General features: G+C 36.5%; 1 long non-coding RNA gene across 1 annotated transcript; it reads right to left on the bottom strand.

The window, feature by feature from the left end:
* Positions 1-1634: 1634 nt before the first annotated feature.
* Positions 1635-16174, bottom strand: LOC131551311 (uncharacterized). The gene is made up of 3 exons (XR_009273725.1): positions 15999-16174; positions 15635-15746; positions 1635-2644 (listed from the first exon to the last, which is right to left on the bottom strand). It is a non-coding gene; the product is annotated as an uncharacterized LOC131551311 (long non-coding RNA).
* Between the last annotated feature and the right edge of the window lie 2889 nt (positions 16175-19063).

The raw sequence follows: 19063 nt of genomic DNA, 5'->3' as shown, positions 1-19063 counted from the left end.
GCTTTAACGTTTCTCTAAAAGAGAACTGACTCGATGTCAATGTGAAAGGGTGAAATTTACCTGCATGTGGTGTGTATAGTTAGATCTGAGGTGGACTGACAGATCCACACTCCTCATCACCACTCCTTTTCATCACCCTTGTCAGGTCGCCATTTCTCCAAAAGGACTAGTATTTTGAAACTGCTCCCTGTCAACTGAGATGCGAATAAGAGAAAAAATGACTACACTCATCTGTCTTGCTTTCTGTCAGCCTGCCCAGACAACACTGGCCGACAATGTGGCAAAGCCGCCAGATTCCTCGTGTTGGTTTCCGCACAATGTGTGTGGAGCAGCCGCGGGTGCTTGTCTGGATGTGTTTTGAATAAGTCTGAGGAGAGGCAGGGCTCCCAGCAGGAGCTGTGAGCACCACAGCCGCCTTCCCAATTAATGCATCAGCAGCCAACACATTTGTCCCCTGGCTAGATATTTCCTATCAGCATGTCAATACATTCTCAGCTGTCTTCAAAAACGACATTTGTGCCTCCCTCAAAGTCTCCAGTAACACTGTTGTACAGACAAGTGAAGGCATACAGCCAGTGATATGTCTGGTTGTTAAACAATAGGTTCCTTTCCTGTGGAACATTTTTAAAGCACAGTAGATTCCATTCCATCAATGTGCGAACCATAACAAAACAGTACTTTATCTTTACATACCCGGCTGACTGAGATGAAAAGATGGACTGCTACCAAACAATGAAGCAGAACAGATGTTATTCCATAAAAAAGCACAGACCAGCCCTCAAAAAAGCCATTTAGATGAAATTCTGTCTTTTAAGGCTGTGTAAAAGGGATGAATTACACTATACAGCTGTTCGTTCTTTTGCAATGAAGGGACATCTGACAGACACAAACATTTGGTTCAGGTAAAAAAAAAAAAAAAAAGGTAACACTTTACAATAAGGTTCATTAGTTAACATTAGTTAACAGCATTAGTAAACATGAACTAAGAATGAACAATACTTCTACAGCATTTATTAATCTTAGTTAATGTTAATTTCATCATTTACTAATGCATTATTAAAATCACAAATTGTGTTTGTTAACATTAGTTAATGCACTGTGAACTAACATGAATAAACAATGAACAACTATATTTTCATTAACTAACATTAACAAAGAATAATAAATAGTGTAATAAATGCATTGTTCATTGTTGGTTCATGTTAGTTAATACATTAACTAATGTTAATAAATGACACCTTATTGTAAAGTGTTACCAAAAAAAAAAACAATTCAAAAGGCCTCTCAATTTAAATTCACCAAATGTACTCAAATTATTATCTGAAAAACTCAAATTGCACTGTGGCTACAGTATAACTTCTTGCTGTAAATCTGATATCCAAGGCTGCATTTGAAATCGCATACAAATCGACAAACAATATCTGAAAACAGTATTATGTCCAAATTCACAGTAGGCAAAAGTTCACAGATGATCAACTATTTCCAGTTTTCAGTTCGATTTGATTTCGGTTTTGAAGCACGCATCCATGAGGAAATCCCATGAGGCCGCAGGAGAGGTGCCGTTTCTCAAACGGAAGGCTGCATCCTCTGGAGGTCGCATTTGTAGGCTGCACACGTCATCAAGCCTGGTTTATTTCAGTTAACTGAGCATTACATTTGCGAGTCAAAAGCATATTACAACAATTTACACTTAACTAAGAATAATGGTTAAATTTATAACTGTTAATATTCTAAAATAAGATCTTCTTTATGATGTATGCAGCATACAAATGCGACCTCCAGAGGATGCAGCCTTCCGTTCGAGATGCGGCCAGGATCTGTGAATGACAGTGAAGTAACGCAGCTAACACTAATATGCCTAAGACAACATGGCCCTTAAGGGGATAGTTCACCCAAAAATGAAAATTCATTCATTTCTCACCCTCATTTACCTGTTGAGAATATTTTGACAGTCTGTGTAGTTGTATGGTTGAACTCCAGTAAATCAATAATGATATGACTTTGACAGTTACAGATTTAAAAAACAAAAAGGCGGGAATAAGAATCCTAAACTCTAATACAAAGAACAATTTCAGCATAAAATGGTTCTTTAGAATGATATGGTTCTAAATAGAAGTTACTATGTGTAGTACATCCAGATTAAAGTCATACTATACACATTCATACTACTGTATAAAACACTTTTTTAAAACCCGTAAAGTAATTACTTATTTAAAAAGAAGCACCTACTCAGAGAGTATGTGATTTTGGACGCAGTCCAAAATTTTTACCTGCGCAATCTGAATTGAAGAAAGCTACTGTGATTGCACTTAGAAGTATTCCGTGAAAAAACTTTGAAATTGCTACTAAGCCTATAAGATATTACACCAGCACAAAATATAACTGGCACTTCCATTGCTGTGACCATGGTAACAACTGACCTGTAGTACATCACTGATACTGCTAACAGGTAAACATCATCAAGTACTGAATGACACCAGTAATGACTGGTCACACTGTCTCTTATGACAGAAAGGTGAGATCACCCAGCAGTTCTTCTTGTTGATGGTGTTGTGATAGTCCACTGTTTGTGTTCCAGCCTTCTCCATGTTTTTAGACAGTGATGCAGTCTGTGACATTTCATCTTGTGTATCTAGACTGCTGACTGTTTAAAAAAGAAAGACATAAATGGCATAATTAGTCTATTGAAAACACACAAATTTGAATCTATTAGGTGAAATTTGTGTTTCCACTGTTAAACATTCAAACATAAATCAGCAGTTTATAATGTTTCAGCAATCAGATAATTTACTGCCTGAGGATTCTCTGATTATCTTTAGCCACACATTGCAACGTTTTAACCAGGGGAGTTCTAGAACACCTGGAGAGAGCTGTCCATTAAACATTCTCATTCATCTCAATGGCAGCTTCTTAGGGGTTATATTTGTTTCATAAGTTTGCAAATGCAGGATCATATTTTGAGTATTGTGTAGAAATGTTTGCCTCAAAAATAATAAAGTATTAGGGCTGTCACTAACCATTATTTTTAGTAATCTGAGTAATTAGTCATTATTCTGATGATTAATCGAGTAATCAGATAAATTAGAATACATTTTTTGTGGTAATAAAAAGAGCCTTTAAAATTACTTTAAATACATATACAAGCAAGTAATCAAATGGTTTTATTGAATAAAAGTGTTAAAATACATAATTTATTATAAACAATAGAGCTAATGTGCATTACGCATTATAACAAATGACTGCAGAAGGTGCCAACGGCCGGACAATTATTTTTATACTTCACAGCGCAATCTAATTGTTTAATATTGACTATACAACATTTAATTCAAATGTACACTTAATCTTTAATATTTTTTCCATTTCTTTATGACAGAAATGCTACAGCCACTGTAATGTCTTGAATATGTAGTCATCAAAATGTGTGAACTCATGCTTAAACCTTTATTTTGAAATTGCGATAAACAGTTAGCATATTGAGAAAGATATTGATGTATTCTCCTGTGTTTGCATAGATTTGTACATGATTTACCTTAAAAATCTAATGAAATGTTACATTCCCAGATGAACGTTAAAATAAACCAAAACCCACAACAATATGCAGAGATGGAGTTTGAGACACTCCACACATGTAAATGATAAGAGTTTGTGTGGAGCAGCATTTACTGTGAAGGGAGAGTACGTAACCTACACGTACGTATGTAAATAAAGCGCATCTACAGTATTAAACCCGCATTGCATGCATTTACTTGAATCGTAGCGTTTGTGAATTCACAATAGCATAGAATTCACAGTAGCACAGAATCCATAAATGTGTTACTTCCGGTATTTTGCCAGTCAATCGACACAAGCAAAATGCAATTTTTTTTATCTTTTTTTTATCGAGTACTCAAATTGAATCGAGGAATCATGAAAGCCCTAATTTTGAGCAAACGAAAGTCAATTTAACAAAATAGCTCTCCACAAAACTCAGTTCATAAATGTGTGAAATGCGCTTTTTAATTACCTAAAATACAATCTAGTGCACAGAAAAATCATTTCATACTGTAGGTGCTTGGCTGACGTTATGACACCCCAGAAGTATGACTTAAAATATGAAATTTAAGTGATATTTATTATGTACTAGGGACAACTTATTCACATTTCGAAAACGAGTATACTTAGGAATAGCCTACCTGTGTGGTCATAAAAATGCTGTCAAACATCAAGCCAAACTAAGTGGCCCTCAAACAAACTTCCTCTTCATAAAGCTACCAAATATAAAGCAAGTGTACTCTAGCTGAAGGATGTATCCACTGAAATAAACATGGCACTGCTTAAAGCTTTGAAGAGACCCATGAGGCGTTTACAGAAAATTACATTACATTTTTGTGTATCATCTGGTGATGCTTTTACTGTTTTGTCATGGTCTGGATTTGATAGCATATATATTTATACAATCATCACAAGACTTTCAATAGCAAAAAGGATCAGAGAGTGAACTGTATTGTTTACTGCAGACACATCTAATTGTGAATGGGAACATGTCACAGGCTAGGGCTGAGATTAACTAGTCTAACCAAAACCCACAACAATATGCAGAGATGGAGTTTGAGACACTCCACACATGTAAATGATAAGAGTTTGTGTGGAGCAGCATTTACTGTGAAGGGAGAGTACGTAACCTACACGTACGTATGTAAATAAAGCGCATCTACAGTATTAAACCCGCATTGCATGCATTTACTTGAATCGTAGCGTTTGTGAATTCACAATAGCATAGAATTCACAGTAGCACAGAATCCATAAATGTGTTACTTCCGGTATTTTGCCAGTCAATCGACACAAGCAAAATGCAATTTTTTTTATCTTTTTTTTATCGAGTACTCAAATTGAATCGAGGAATCATGAAAGCCCTAATTTTGAGCAAACGAAAGTCAATTTAACAAAATAGCTCTCCACAAAACTCAGTTCATAAATGTGTGAAATGCGCTTTTTAATTACCTAAAATACAATCTAGTGCACAGAAAAATCATTTCATACTGTAGGTGCTTGGCTGACGTTATGACACCCCAGAAGTATGACTTAAAATATGAAATTTAAGTGATATTTATTATGTACTAGGGACAACTTATTCACATTTCGAAAACGAGTATACTTAGGAATAGCCTACCTGTGTGGTCATAAAAATGCTGTCAAACATCAAGCCAAACTAAGTGGCCCTCAAACAAACTTCCTCTTCATAAAGCTACCAAATATAAAGCAAGTGTACTCTAGCTGAAGGATGTATCCACTGAAATAAACATGGCACTGCTTAAAGCTTTGAAGAGACCCATGAGGCGTTTACAGAAAATGACATTACATTTTTGTGTATCATCTGGTGATGCTTTTACTGTTTTGTCATGGTCTGGATTTGATAGCATATATATTTATACAATCATCACAAGACTTTCAATAGCAAAAAAGGATCAGAGAGTGAACTGTATTGTTTACTGCAGACACATCTAATTGTGAATGGGAACATGTCACAGGCTAGGGCTGAGATTAACTAGTCTAACCAACACACACATACATATGTCATGGAGGAGACTTCTATTGTTTTACACTGAGTTAATGGCATTAACTCTATGCTCTAAACTCTGCTTCACTAGGTCTAATTTCAGCCTTCCTATAAAATGTTAAAAAATGAAAATTATGTCATTACTTACTCACCCTCGTGTCTATCCGAACACATAAGAACTTCGTTCATCTTCAGAACACAAATTAAGATATGTTTGATAAAATTAGGGGTGTCAACGTTAAAAATATTAAATATAAAATATTAACGCGTTAATTTTTTTTGATTAATCGCATGCGTTAACGCGTTAATATTTTTTTAACGCAGATTAATCGTTTGATAAGGTTTGACCCCAACTTCTTCCCGTCATCGCAGCACGGAAGGTCATCTATCATTGTGTGATGAGGGAACAGCACCAGTGTTGCCAGGGTAACGGCGCAAGTGGGCTATTTTTTTAAATACAGTCGCGGGAAAAATTACAGAGCCGTTTTGGGCTACTTTTTTAATGTACCGCGGCCGCCCAACGTGTATATAGACAAATAAAAATTAAATAGATCCTTTTACTAATGTGTATTATACTTGGAATGTATCCCTGGCAACTTAAGAACTGAGAGGCGGTTGTAACATCACAAACAACGTGAGTTTCAGCAGAGCAGCAGAAATAAACATGACAACAGCCACTATAGATTATATAAGATAATAAACACACGATTACGACATGATATGGTTTGTATGTGATTTTTTTTTTTAGTTTAATGTGCACATCTGAAGTGCTAATTTGTGCAGCGATATAAAAGGCTATAAATAGCATAATTAACAACAGTAAACGACCAAATTCCACATGTGATAGTAAAAGGAAGTTATTAAAAACACTGGATGGTGGTTTGAAGTGAGTTCTGAGTAAAAGTGTACTATTAATTTCATAAATTGTCTTATGAAGCATGATGCTAATATTAGCTCTAATGCAGCTGCAGAACAGGTCCAATTCTTCTTCATAATGCATTTTGTCATAATACTTCACGTAAGGTCGCAAAAAATGTTTTGTTGTATTTATTTAGAAATACTTTTGATAATAGTTGGGTCAATGTATACTGGGATTGAAGCCATGTGGCTTGGTAAACGTTTTATTGCCAGTTTAAAGGCTGATAATGGCTGAATAAAAACAATGATAAAAGAATAATAAGGATTATGTCTCATAGCTGGCGGAAGTGTGAAAGGTTCTGTTTCCTTAAACTAGTTTGTCATGCATTTCTTTATTTCAACACATTTACAGGTAAATCCTAGTATTTTAAATTTGCGATTAATCATGATTAATCACAGTGATTAACGCGATTACATTTTTTAATCGATTGACAGCACTAGATAAAATCCAAGAGCTTTCTGACCCTGCAAAGGCCCAGAAAAGATAGTAAGGACATCGATAAAATAGTCCACAATCATAGAATGACATGACATGAGTGGTTCATAACCGTAATTTTATGAAGCTACGAGAATACTTTTTGTGCGCAAAGGAAATAAAAATAACTTTATTCAACAATTTCTCTTCGCTTTCGGTTTTCGACGCACATTCATGGGAGTATCACTGCTGACGCAGGAGCCGGCGTTCTGACGTAGAAAACGATGCACTGTGCCTTGTTTACAAGCAGAGGAATGTTCATGCGTTGAAATTGTTGAACAAGTTGTTATATTTTCTTTTATTTTCTTATTTTATTTGTAGACAAAAAGTATTTTCGTAGCTTCATAAAATTAAGGTCGTCTTGCAGTTTTGGAACAGCATGAGGCTGAGTAATTAATGAAAGAATTTTCATTTTAGGTGAACTATCCACCTAAAGTCCAATATTAAACCAGATCTAGTTTTTTTTTATATACAAAACATTGTTGAGGCTCTCATACTTGCCATGTCATGGAATTTCTTTTCAAGCTATTTAAAACAAGATGAACTTCATCCATTATTATTGAATTTAAAATATGCAATATGCCAAATTTTATACACTTAGCACTGAACAATTTATACTTTTTCAATCTGAAAAGTATATTCTTTGCATTTATGTTTATACAAGCCTTGGGTAGTTTAAATGCAGCAAAATCTAATAAATACTACAGTTAAACTATGGATACTGTGCAAGAACTAAACATTCAAGAGGGCAAAATCATAGTAAAGGCTTTAAAGCTCTGACTTCCATGAATTATAAATCATGTTATCAGTCTTCAGACACCCGAGGGTCCACAAAGGACCTGCAGCAGGTCTGTGGACATATCTAAAACATAATTTTAAAGAATACAAACATTCTACATATTTTAAATGCATTTCTCAATGTGGTACATTTTGTACTTTTAAGATTTAGAAACTGTTTGGGGTCTTATAAAGGTTGAAAACTGAAGACTGCCTTCAGAAATTCCATGAGATGACCGTATTTCATTAAGAGCCCGATGAAAGGAGAACATCAGTTAACGAGTCTAAACTCAGTCTACCCACTTTCTGAATATTTTAACTTATAAATTAGATGTTAATGAACTTGAAATGTATCCACTAAGCTACTAGCCAAAAAAACTTTTTAAAAAATAGGGCAAGAGTGTACAGTATAATGGGATGTTCACAGTTGCCGAGTGACAGCTGAACAGTGTGTTTCTCTGGGTGCCCTGAAGTTATAGGTGGAGATTTAAAACATATAGAATAAAGTACGGTGAAGCATTGCTGCCGCACACATATTTTTTTTCCACTCAATTATGTCGTAATAACAAGATCTTATCTCGTTTTAACGACATCTTTTCTCGTAATAACGAGATCTTATCTCGTTTTAACGACATCTTTTCTCGTAATAACGAGATCTTATCTCGTTTTAACGACATCTTTTCTCGTAATAACGAGATGTTTTCTCGTTAAAACGACATCTTTTCTCGTTAAAACGACATCTTTTCTCGTAAAAACGAGATGTTTTATGTCGTTTTAACGAGAAAACATCTCGTTATTACGAGAAAAGATGTCGTTTTAACGATAAAACATCTCGTTATTACGAGAAAAGATGTCGTTTTAACGAGAAAAGATGTCGTTTTAACGAGAAAAGATGTCGTTAAAACGACATAAGATCTCGTTATTACGACATAATTGAGTGAAAAAAATAATATGTGTGTGGCAGCAATGCGTCACCGTAATAAAGGATACATTTCCTTGCTGCTAAAAATATAACAATAACATTCTAAGAGGTAAGGTTTGAATATAAATTGCAGCATTACATAATGCATCATATCATGAACAAGAATAATTATAAATGCTTAAATCAAACTCATTTTGAACAAGACGATTGAGTCAGTTTACTATGTGTGTATTCTTTAACCGCACTGCATCACTGAACATACCCACAATGCATTGCCAAGAGTCAATCATGCCACTGGAAATTACTCTCATTGAAAATAAATGACTTCTAGTTGTTTTGTTGCTGCAAATCCCTATGTGTGAATGTCTCTTAAGATTAGTCATGCAAACATAACAGTGCAAGCATTTAAAGGTTTGAATACACTAGACAACTTTTAAAATCTGAAAAAAAATTGTTCACTTGCTGACTTTGTAAATAGTTACAGGGGAAAGAAAAAAAAAAAACTGGGCATCATCAAAAAAGTAGGATTACCAGACTTTAAAGTTGTTCCAAACACAACAAAGTCACAAAGAAACGTGCCTCATGAGACACATGACAACTGAAAACGATGTGTGTTCTAAAATCATCAAAAGCCAATCAACTAGAATGAATGTTTTAATAGACCTTAAATTGGAAATAATAATAATAAAAATGAACGGTCTTGATACTTTACTCTGATTATATATGTCTTAATTATATTATTAAATTATATCTTTAGCTGAATCAAGCCGCGCATCGCATCGCGTTCCTCTTCTGGGTTAAATTCCATGCTTCGCTTTAGGCCGCGTGTGCACCAAAGCGTTTTTTTGCCAGCTGAAAACGCTCGGCTGTGAGCGCTTGACAGCGCAGCGTTTTTTTCCGTATACTATACCCAGACAGCAAAGAGTGTCGGCTCAGATCCGGCCCACAACTGGCCCGCATGGATTTCACACGGGCCAGAACTATGTTGCTGTCTGGGCAGACTGTACTTTTTGGTTGCTATGATACGGAATCCGCTGAAGTAATGGCAGACACATCGCGAATGAAATGTTTCTCCAAACATTATATTTCATAACAGATTAACTCTTCTGTGTGATGGGATAGACAAGACTGAGTTGAAAAGTGGCGTTTTTAGGCTGGCCCATGCACAAATAGCCTATAGTTCTTTTTTTAACCCACGAACAAAAAATACGAAAAAGCTTTCCCGTTTGCCAAACAGAACGAAATAATAATAATAATAATAATAATAATATTAATTATTATTATTATTATTATTAGCCTATTAGAAAATGCCTTTATTTATTTTTGTTCGTATTTCGATTTGTTGTTAAATCAAACTTCAGTCATTAAAATAAAGAAATATTCCAAGCCCAGAGTGGATATTCAAAAATAGCTGTTTTGATCTGATCAAATAGCCTAAATGAGTCATGGGTCTGAGTGCAGTTAATAGCACTATATTGTAGACAGATTGGAGATTAATCCTAATAAACATGCCGCTACAAATTAAAACCATTACATTAAAATACATTTAAAACAGTGTATATCATAACTTCAGCAGCGTGCAGATTGTGTCAGGACAGTAGCACGGACAATCAGCTTGCTCACATAATGTAGGCTACCATCTATTATAACGGGAAAATATTTATGACATAATATGTCGTTATTATGAGAAAAAAAGATGTCGTTTTAACAAGAAAAAGATGTCGTTTTAACGAGAAAACATCTCGTTATTACGAGAAAAGATGTCGTTTTAACGAGAAAAGATGTCGTTTTAACGAGAAAAGATGTCGTTAAAACGACATAAGATCTCGTTATTACGACATAATTGAGTGAAAAAAATAATATGTGTGTGGCAGCAATGCGTCACCGTAATAAAGGATACATTTCCTTGCTGCTAAAAATATAACAATAACATTCTAAGAGGTAAGGTTTGAATATAAATTGCAGCATTACATAATGCATCATATCATGAACAAGAATAATTATAAATGCTTAAATCAAACTCATTTTGAACAAGACGATTGAGTCAGTTTACTATGTGTGTATTCTTTAACCGCACTGCATCACTGAACATACCCACAATGCATTGCCAAGAGTCAATCATGCCACTGGAAATTACTCTCATTGAAAATAAATGACTTCTAGTTGTTTTGTTGCTGCAAATCCCTATGTGTGAATGTCTCTTAAGATTAGTCATGCAAACATAACAGTGCAAGCATTTAAAGGTTTGAATACACTAGACAACTTTTAAAATCTGAAAAAAAATTGTTCACTTGCTGACTTTGTAAATAGTTACAGGGGAAAGAAAAAAAAAAAACTGGGCATCATCAAAAAAGTAGGATTACCAGACTTTAAAGTTGTTCCAAACACAACAAAGTCACAAAGAAACGTGCCTCATGAGACACATGACAACTGAAAACGATGTGTGTTCTAAAATCATCAAAAGCCAATCAACTAGAATGAATGTTTTTAATAGACCTTAAATTGGAAATAATAAATAATAAATGCTGTGAGGAAATCTGATACATGAATGCGAGGACTGATCAACATTCTCATTATCAAGTGGAGCTGAAGTAATTGGTTTCTCTATTAAGCCATGTGACCTTTTAGTCCTTTCATAAAACAAAGTGTGGATGTAATCCTTCAAAAGCTCTGAGCAAGTAAGCACATTCAACTTTTACAAGCTGGCTCAGAAAAGAAGAGTTTAACCTTTGTATCACGGCATCAGACTGTGCACCTTAAATGATTCCTTCATTCCAGGATGTCGGCTGTCGTTTCGTAACAGTTCTAAAGGGTAAAATTAGCAACTGAATTCCAGAAGGACAACAGCAACATTATCCTCTTTAATAGAAGAGCACCAAGTCTCACTAAGATAATTACATCATTATCTGTCTATCAATCACCATTTGGTGTTGGGAAAATTACATCCCAAAGCTCAGGAAATATGAAGTACATCACCTTCCCTGAATTATTTACCAGCTTGAGCATTTGAATAACACTGAAGCTTGATGCATGATGAAAAAGCCAGCCTCACTTCATCATGTTTATGGTTTCTACAGTTAGAACTACAGCAAAGAAGTTTTTTTAGGCTCACCTTCACCTTCAAGTATGGGGGAAAAAGGATTTACAGATCGCAGTGAGAGCTTTTTTGTGTGTGTGTTTTAATGGGAATGGAGGTGAACTATACAAGCTTTTTCTCATATGTTGAGTGTTTTAGCATTTATCCCAAGGTTAATAATTTCAAATATTCAGACATTTAAAAGAAGAAATAAATGAAAGCGGAAGGGACCCCATTGCAATAAGCATATTTACTGACCTTACTGTTTTGTTTGTACGAATAATGAAGTTGATATCACACACGCAGTAAAAGAGGCATTGTTTTTGTTCAGTGAACTTTAAGACATGCTAAAGCTTAAGAAACTATTAACCTTCAGGCATATTTGAAAATGTACTAAAATTGAATTTGTGATAGAATACGTTTTGTGGAATGCATAGATTTATGAGAATTAAAATAAGTGGATACATTTACACATAATACTGTGGTTATTAACCGATATGAGATCAAAACATACACTAAAAATTGTAATATTGTGAAATAAAGAAAAAAAAACTGGGCATCATCAAAAAGTAGGATTACCAGACTTTAAAGTTGTTCCAAACACAACAAAGTCACAAAGAAACGTGCCTCATGAGACACATGACAACTGAAAACGATGTGTGTTCTAAAATCATCAAAAGCCAATCAACTAGAATGAATGTTTTTAATAGACCTTAAATTGGAAATAATAAATAATAAATGCTGTGAGGAAATCTGATACATGAATGCGAGGACTGATCAACATTCTCATTATCAAGTGGAGCTGAAGTAATTGGTTTCTCTATTAAGCCATGTGACCTTTTAGTCCTTTCATAAAACAAAGTGTGGATGTAATCCTTCAAAAGCTCTGAGCAAGTAAGCACATTCAACTTTTACAAGCTGGCTCAGAAAAGAAGAGTTTAACCTTTGTATCACGGCATCAGACTGTGCACCTTAAATGATTCCTTCATTCCAGGATGTCGGCTGTCGTTTCGTAACAGTTCTAAAGGGTAAAATTAGCAACTGAATTCCAGAAGGACAACAGCAACATTATCCTCTTTAATGGAAGAGCACCAAGTCTCACTAAGATAATTACATCATTATCTGTCTATCAATCACCATTTGGTGTTGGGAAAATTACATGAATCCCAAAGCTCAGGAAATATGAAGTACATCACCTTCCCTGAATTATTTACCAGCTTGAGCATTTGAATAACACTGAAGCTTGATGCATGATGAAAAAGCCAGCCTCACTTCATCATGTTTATGGTTTCTACAGTTAGAACTACAGCAAAGAAGTTTTTTTAGGCTCACCTTCACCTTCAAGTATGGGGGAAAAAGGATTTACAGATCGCAGTGAGAGCTTTTTTGTGTGTGTGTTTTTAATGGGAATGGAGGTGAACTATACAAGCTTTTTCTCATATGTTGAGTGTTTTAGCATTTATCCCAAGGTTAATAATTTCAAATATTCAGACATTTAAAAAGAAGAAATAAATGAAAGCGGAAGGGACCCCATTGCAATAAGCATATTTACTGACCTTACTGTTTTGTTTGTACGAATAATGAAGTTGATATCACACACGCAGTAAAAGAGGCATTGTTTTTGTTCAGTGAACTTTAAGACATGCTAAAGCTTAAGAAACTATTAACCTTCAGGCATATTTGAAAATGTACTAAAATTGAATTTGTGATAGAATACGTTTTGTGGAATGCATAGATTTATGAGAATTAAAATAAGTGGATACATTTACACATAATACTGTGGTTATTAACCGATATGAGATCAAAACATACACTAAAAATTGTAATATTGTGAAATAAATAAATAAAAAATGCTCAATGAAAGTTAAAGGGATAGATTACCCAAAATTGAAAATTCTGCCATTAATTACTCACCCTCATGTCATTCCAAACCTGTAATGCCTTCGTTCATCTTCGGAACAGAAATTAATATATTTTTATGAAATCCGAGAGCTCTCTGATCCTGACACCAACGCAACTGAAATATTCCCAGACTCATTTTTAAAGGGGTGGTTTACTGTGATTTCACTTTTTTCATTTTAAATAGTGTGTAATGTTGCTGTTGGTGCATGAACAGTATCTGCAAAGTTGCTGCGCTGAAAGTCTTTTAAAAATCAGGAAGTTTAATGCCTACAAAAACGACTCATATGGGACTACAACGAGATCCTTCCCGGGTTGCATACGTAAGAAACCCATAAATTTGCATCAACCCCTCCCTCCGGAACATGCAAAAGAGGGGGCAAGGCCATGTTCTGCGGCTTTGTCGAAGAGGAAGAGTTATAGTGGAGAGTTGTAGCCATGCCGTCGAAACGGTGTTATTTTCACCCAGCTGTCAGGTCTTCTGTGTTCGGCTTCCTACGGACGCTGTAGTTCGTCAACAATGGTTAAAATTTATGTTTGATTATGTTCCTGACAATTACAATCCTAATTTAGCTCTCTGTGCTGCGCATTTTACGGAAGACAGCTTCCAGAATCAAGAGAGTTCAGAGTTCAATGCCGGATTCACACAGAAACTATTACTAAAACATGGAGCAGTTCCAACTTTAAAACCAGAGGCAGCAGTTGTTGGGCCACAACCTGTAAGTAAGATTTAATAATTTTAAATGTATTTGCATGTATAATTTCAGACGTAATGTTTTAGTTTTATCAAGGACGTAAACAAATGCCAACGCTGGCTTTAGTAGCCAGTTAGTTAAATGCTATTTAATGTACAAACATTTTGGACCCGAATTTGTAATTATGTACTAATTTTTTTAATGTATTTTCCATGTATACTTTATGACGTACTTTTTCGATTTCATCAAGAACGTAAACACAAGCCAACGCTGTTTGGTTATAGTAGCCAGTTAGTTCGATGCTATTTTGTGTGTATGAGACAAACATGTACAAACTTCAAAAAATTATATGTAATCACAACAGCAAACTTCATTCAGAAACGTTTTGTAAGAGCCGTGCTTGCGGAAGTTCTGCTTGACTGTCTTCATTATCGCTTTCTGGGTCTGATTCTGGCTCAAACTGATACGGCAATATTGACAGCATTATTTACATTTGACCGGAGCACATGCAACTGTCGCCCGTAAAGGTAATGGGCGTGAAGTTCCCGGACAATGTGCAGTACGCAGTTTAGCCAATCACAACACACCGGCCCAACTAACCAATCTGAGCCCATTGCCTGTTTCTGAGGGAGTGGTTTCAGAGAATCAGGAAGTCAACCGGTCGTTCAAATGACAGAGGAGAAAGCGGCTTACAATAAAGGTGAAATATATGAAAAATAAGGCGTTTTTTAACAAACGAAACACGAAGACATGTTATATTGCACCCCATAAACACAATCAAGCAAAGAAAAAAAGCAGTAAACCACCCCTTTAAAATAAAATCTATAAGTGTCAAAGTCATATCATTATTGATTCACTGGAGTTCAACCATCCAACTACACAGACTGCCAACATACGCTCAACAGGTAAATGAGGGTGAGTAATTAATTACGGTTGAATCACTAACATCACATGGATTATTTTAATGATGTCCTTACTACCTTTCCGGACCTTGAATGTGGTAGTTACGTTGCTGTCTATGCAGGGTCAGAAAGTCAAATTTCATCAAAAATATCTTAAATTGTGTTCCGAAGATGAACGAAGGTCTTACGGGTTTGCAACAACACGAGGGCTCAGGAATTTTAATTTCTGGGTGAACAATCCATTTAATATTGGTGCACCTGAATAGATTCTCAGGCTATACACTGTATGTATTTTTATACAGCACTTATTCACTTTAATTTGATACAATTTAAAGATTAATTTAATAGAAAGTGGAAGTAGCACATAACCTTGGACAGACAGCACACTAAAAAGAGAAAGAGTGTGAAATCACCGGATTCACTTCTCGCCATACCTTTTCATTGCCAAAAATGCATCGTCACCATCATTCTAGGTCATCTCCTGTGGAGCTCAGACACCACTAACGTCATTCAGACAGGAACTGAGCACCAGGTTAAGGACAGCAGCTGTGAGAAGATATTAATGACATGAATTCGGATTGATCCAGAGACCTGTCAGGCAGAAGCGATACTCATACATGACACACGCTGTGGGAAAGTGCACCAACACGTACAAACATTTTTGGGTGTAAAAGGTCAAGTACAGCTATTGACCAAAGAATCTCAAGCACTAAGCCTTTGCGAAGCCTTCAGCGAATTGAGGGGAGTGTGACAGACCTGTGAATTGAGAGACACGATGAATGACACCCTCTGTCTTACCTTCATCTTTCCATCTCACCGCTGCCTTCCTGTGAGAATAAAGTGTGTCTTTTGCAGATGATGGTGACTGTCAAGCACCTCCATTCGGAGAATCAGTCAGCTGCAGGGAAAAAAGAAATAAAGACAACAATGGATCACGAGAGAAAACCGGAAAAGTGCCTATCACTTCAGCAAGAACCGGCAGCTTCCCACTGGCCGTTCTCTTAGCGCGTGAAAGCGATACTCCAGGTGCCGGTGTTGTGCAAAGGCATTTAAATAACAAACAGAGTAGTAATGGCCCTGGCTTGGCTCATTGACCAAATCTCAATATGTGCCGCGCACACGAATTCATATTTGTGTGCCTCCTCTTGTCAGAGTGTTTTCAACCTTATATCAAAGACTATTCCCAATTTGTTTCTGCAGATCGAGCAATCTGGCACGGCACTGATTGGAATGTTAATAAAAACGCCCCAGAGGGTGACGGTGTGTAATGAATGCTGAGCGGCGGCGGGCAGGACACTGTCGTGGCGTCTCGCACACATTGACACACGCTTGCAGACACGCGGCTGGCCTCGGAAGACTCCTTTGGGATGCAGTCCATCAAACCACCTTACAGACTCCAGAAGGTGCATGCTTCAAATAAATAAGTAAACGGCCCGGATACATCATAAAACACACACACACACTGACAAGCAGGAAGAACGTCAGGCTCGCTCAGCTCCACACAAATAGCCCAATTAGCGATTGCATCAGGTCGCTACGGGAGAGGGATCATGAGGAGGGCGAGAGGCGGGCATTGATTAGGGGTCCCCGCAGGGTTGAGGCCTGGGAGCTAAAGTAAATAGAGCCCTGGCCTGATTCCACACAGCAGCCTCAAACTCTCAAGCACTCTTCGGAAAGCAGAACCTCCCACAGAGAAACTTAGATTGTGAGGAGAAAGTGAGTGGAAAACAGAGAGATAATGATCTGACTTTATAAGGACCATCAATGAGATTCTCCATCTGCTTTTTGATGGCCTTTTGGAGTGTGGACGTTCTTTGAGGATACTGAATGTGCTTAAAAAAATTCTACTTAAATTTGTCTGCTACATACTTTATGATAGACTTTTAAAAATAAAGGTTACAAAAGGATGGTTTTCACAGCGATTCCATGTAAGAACCATTTTAGGTTCCCCAATGAACCTTTAAAGTGAATAATTCTTAAAAGAAACATTAGTGTAAAGAACAGAATCTGTAGAACCTTACTGCTGTTAGGTAAAGAAAGACCAAAGAAAGAACATGTTCCACCATCATGGGAATGTAGAGGTTTTTCGACACCATATTGTGTTTTGATGTAGCCACTAGGAATCACGCTTTGAATGACTGCAGGGAATAAGGAGAAGCATAAATTTGAAGTGTTTAGGTAAGAGCGTGCAGACTGGTAGGTGGCCCTATGCTATCTTCAGAGCCTTAAATTTAATGTTGGCGAACAAGAGGTGTTGCGACATGGCTCCTCTTTGACTGATTGAAGACCAACATGCTGCTGCATTCCGAATCGCCTGTACAGGATTGATGGTGCTAGCTGGAGGGTAAGCTAGTAAAGCATTGCAGTGGTACACATATATCATGTATATGACTGGATAACACGGTTTTAAACTATGTGTGTCCAATCAAACTTTCTAAAGCAAATTCATCTATAACTATCAATCTAGACCACGGTTTCCCAAAATGGGGTTTGTTGGTGGTTCATGAGTGGACTCTTCAGGGTGCTAAAAATGCTGATAATTAAAGGGGTGGTTTACTGCGATTTCACTTTTTTCATTTTAAATAGTGTGTAATGTTGCTGTTGGTGCATGAACAGTATCTGCAAAGTTGCTGCGCTGAAAGTTCAACGTAAGCGGAGATATCGTCTTTTAAAAATCAGTAAGTTTAATGCCTACAAAAACGACTCATATGGGACTACGAAATATTTCCCGGGTTGCATACGTAAAAAACCCATAAATTTGCATCAACCCCTCCCTCCGGAACATGCCAAAGAGGGGGCAAGGCCATGTTCTGCGGCTTTGTCGAAGAGGAAGAGTTATTGTGGAGAGTTGTAGCCATGCCGTCGAAACAGTGTTATTTTCACCCAGCTGTCAGGTCTTCTGTGTTCGGCTTCCTACGGACGCTGTAGTTCGTCAACAATGGTTAAAATTTATGTTTGATTATGTTCCTGACAATTACAATCCTAATTTAGCTCTCTGTGCTGCGCATTTTATGGAAGACAGCTTCCAGAATCAATGCTGGATTCACACAGAAACTATTACTAAAACATGGAGCAGTTCCAACTTTAAAACCAGAGGCAGCAGTTGTTGGGCCACAACCTGTAAGTAAGATTTCATAATTTTAAATGTATTTGCATGTATAATTTCAGACGTAATGTTTTAGTTTTATCAAGGTCGTAAACAAATGTCAACGCTGGCTTTAGCCAGTTAGTTAAATGCTATTTCGTGAGTCTTTGACAAACGCGTACAAACATTTTGGACCCGAATTTGTAATTATGTACTAATTTTGTAAATGTATTTTCCATGTATACTTTATGACGTAATTTTTCAATTTGATCAAGAACGTAAACACAAGCCAACGCTGTTTGGTTATAGTAGCCAGTTAGTTCGATGCTATTTTGTGTCTATAAGACAAACGTGTACAAACTTCAAAAAATGATATGTAATCACAACAGCAAACTTCCATTCAGAAACGTTTTGTAAGAGCCGTGCTTGCGGAAGTTCTGCTTGACTCTCTTCATTATCGCTTTCTGGGTCTGATTCTGGCTCAAACTGATACGGCAATATTGACAGCATTATTTACATTTGACCGGAGCACATGCAACTGTCGCCCGTGAAGGTAATGGGCGTGAAGTTCCCGGACAATGTGCAGTACGAAGTTTAGCCAATCACAACACACCGGCCCAACTAACCAATCTGAGCCCATTGCCTGTTTCTGAGGGAGTGGTTTCATAGAATCAGGAAGTCAACCGGTCGTTCAAATGACAGAGGAGAAAGCGGCTTACAATAAAGCTGAAATATATGAAAAATAAGGCGTTTTTTAACAAACGAAACACGAAGACAT

Source organism: Onychostoma macrolepis, chromosome 12, assembly GCF_012432095.1.
Source record: "Onychostoma macrolepis isolate SWU-2019 chromosome 12, ASM1243209v1, whole genome shotgun sequence".
Classification (NCBI taxonomy): Eukaryota; Metazoa; Chordata; class Actinopteri; order Cypriniformes; family Cyprinidae; genus Onychostoma; species Onychostoma macrolepis.
This window is presented reverse-complemented; position numbering and strand designations above follow the sequence as displayed.